The following is a 2,825-nucleotide window of genomic DNA, read 5'->3' as shown; positions in this document are numbered from 1 at the left end:
AAAGGAAGGAAGGGGGAAGGGAGGAAGGAAGGAAGAAGGAATGGGAGGAAGGGAGAATGGAAGGAAGGGGGAAGGGAGGAAGGAGGAATGGGAGGAAGGAAGGAAGGAAGGGGGAATGGGAGGAAGGAAGGAAGGAGGAATGGGAGGGAGAAAGGAAGGAAGGGGGAAGGGAGGAAGGAAGGAAGAAGGAATGGAAGGAAGGGGGAAGGGAAGAAGGAAGGAATGGGAGGGAGGAGGAATGGAAGGAAGGGGCAAGGAAGGAAGGAGGAATGGGAGAAAGGAGGAATGGAAGGAAGGGGGAAGGGAGGAAGGAAGGAATGGGAGGAAGGGGGAAGGGAGGAAGGAAGGAATGGGAGGAAGGAGGAATGGAAGGAAGGGGGAAGGGAGGAAGGAGGAATGGGAGGAAGGGGGAAGGAAAGGGGAGAGAAACAAAGAGAGAGAGAGAGAAAGAACAACATGAAGGAAAGAAAAAAGAAAAGAGATGGCAGAAAAGAAAGGAAAACAGATGAAAGAAAAAAGTAAAGAGATGAAAGAGAAGAAAGAAGACCAAAAAGGAAGAAAAAAAGCGATAAAGTCAGAAAAAAATAAAAGAGAAAGAAGAGAAAGAGAAAGAAATATAAAGATGTGGCTTCCAATCTTCCTTTAGTCATAAACACATTGCATTTTAACCTAATCTCTCTCTTGGAGATTATTTGCCTAATCTACCTTTTCGAATCTTCAAACCTATATATCACAACTACATCCCTCCCCCTTCTACCCAGCAGAGAGTCCCTAAAGGGTTTCCAGCCAATAACAAATGTAGTTATTGTCTTTTCTCTAATTAAACAAGCCAATTTTGCCAACTCGGCTAATTCTTTCAACTTCCCCAGGCATCCCTCTACATTGATATTTTAAGAGCCCTTCCATCATACCATCATCTCGCTGCGTCCGAAAATCTTTTCTAGTTCCTTGTCCATTAGCAGGGGAGAAAAAAAATATCTAGATTTTGGTTGAAATATTAAGTCTTTCAAAATTCTTCCCATGACTGTATATATTTAAATCCAGAATCTTCTGGCTTTTTCTTTTTCTTTTTAACAAGCAAACTGACTCTTTAATCGTCTGTAAATAACAACCGAGATTTGAAGTCCCTTGCTCCGTTCATTGTTCTAAAGTCATGCACGAACCGTAAATCATTTTATTAAAAATTCTCTTTTTCAGTCAAATCCTAATGTAAATTTCAGTCCTTCCAGCCAACAGTTTCTCTGCTGTTCCTTCAGGATATTACCTCCTTTCTGTGCATTTTTAAATTTTGAGATACTTTTAGCCCATGGATATATATATATATAAGTATATATTTTACACCTCTGTATTGATGTGGTCATTTAGGATATATTAATAATTCTGCTGTTAGATCTGCAAAGGTGGGCATTGTCAAACACCGTTGAAAATCACAATCCTGCAGCATTGCACACGCTGTGGTGTGGGTTTTTTTTTTTTGCAAAGTATACGGGTCAGTGTTGCACGAGGGAGTTACGGCACACAGTTGTGAGATGCTGGCACCCGGACAGGAGAAACCCGTAAGACGGTTGCGGGTTCATATTTTCAAACTATGAAAAAAAAAAAGGCTACCACAAAACCCCACAATTTTCAGCTTGCTTGGAAGAGTTTTTGGCGAACAAGGAAACATGGTTGTGTGTAGGAGGTGTTGAGATGCGAGCAAAAATAGAAAAAAACCCTGTGAAGAAGTTCCGGTGGAGATGGCGAGAAAAATAAAAAGCGACAAAAATCCACTTTCTAAAAGAAAATATATATATATATATATATATATATATGCATTGTGAGATCACCCTGATTTTAACCGTGAAGAAAAACGGTTCCTTTGTTGAAAAATTCACAAAATAAATAAATAAATAAATTTCACACCAGGCCGATGTTTATAGTATCTGTAGTCCTCAAGTTATGACCGTTAATGGAGTCTGCCCATCCCAGTTATAACCTGGAGTGGTCGTAAAAGAGGTCGGACCTGCGTCTGACTGGATTTTGTTACTTTTTTTTTGCAGTGGTTGTTAAGTGAATCATCTCAGTTGTTAAGTGAATGAATGGTCGATCCGGCTGAAAATCGGAAGTCAAGGCCACATTTGACCCAAACCGTCACTGTAAGGATCTGCGAATGGTCGTAAATGCGATTCGGTTGCCGTGTGTCCTAAATGCATTCACGTGACTGCGCGGGGGTGAGGGAGGGGCGACCCCGACTGTCAGAACTTTAAATCTGGGTTGTAAGTCCCCTCCCTCACGAAGTAGTTCTGTCAGAACTTTGGACGGTCGCTAAGTGATCGGTCGTAACTCCAGGACTGCCTGATGTTTTTAATTCAGCTCACCGATTTTAACCAGCCTTATTAAAGGCTTTTTTCTACATTTTTTTAAAAGACCTTTTTCACCCCAAAATATTTTGTCTTTCCAACCTGGGGGAAAAAAAATTCTGTATCCCACTAGAATAGATCTTAGGAATGGAGGTGGGGGGGGAAAAAAAGAAAAGGAGTTTAGAAACAAAACACAGAACGTATTAAAAATGCTCTTATATTCTATCCCTTATATTTAAATATTAAAATACATGAAATGCAACGCAGAGTGTAGAAAATAGCTGGGCTCACCTGGATTTTTTTTTTTTCCAGGAAAGCAAAAAAAAAAAAAAAAAAAAAAATTTAGAAATCAGTTCCAAAAAAAAAAAAAAAAAAAAAATTAGAAATCAGTTCCAAAAAAATAATAATAATAATAATTCAGAAACGGAAACGGGCAGAAACCTGAAGTAAAAAGGAGCAATTTTCTTTGAAAGACTTTTAGGGGAA

This window comes from Pantherophis guttatus, chromosome 15 (genome assembly GCF_059756535.1).
Source record: "Pantherophis guttatus breed Tessera chromosome 15, ASM5975653v1, whole genome shotgun sequence".
In the NCBI taxonomy this organism is placed as follows: Eukaryota; Metazoa; Chordata; class Lepidosauria; order Squamata; family Colubridae; genus Pantherophis; species Pantherophis guttatus.
Note: the sequence above shows the minus strand (reverse complement) of the source record.